Here is a 330-nt window from a genome sequence, read left to right on the forward strand (position 1 = left end):
CAACCATCGCCCGATCTCCTCATAATGGTCCAGTAATAATCTCTTGTCGCTGACGTTCGTGACCTGGAGGTATTGCGATCGACCTGGTCCTTGGATTACGGTAGGTACCCATTTCTCGCCCCGGGTGACTCACAGTCTTTCATGTTCCACCCACTTTAGCCGGTCTGGCAGCTCCCAAGTTTCCCCGGGCTCGATCCAGGTGGTCTTATCCGCCCTTATGATCATCATCTTCGCTCCATACAACGGCCGCCGTCCGCTGAGCTGGATCCGCATCTCGTCAGGGAAACAGAGTGTCCCATCCGCCAGATCCAACCTCACTCCGGCCGGCAC

Source organism: Phytophthora infestans, genomic scaffold, assembly GCF_000142945.1.
Source record: "Phytophthora infestans T30-4 supercont1.399 genomic scaffold, whole genome shotgun sequence".
Lineage (NCBI taxonomy): Eukaryota > Oomycota > Peronosporomycetes > Peronosporales > Peronosporaceae > Phytophthora > Phytophthora infestans.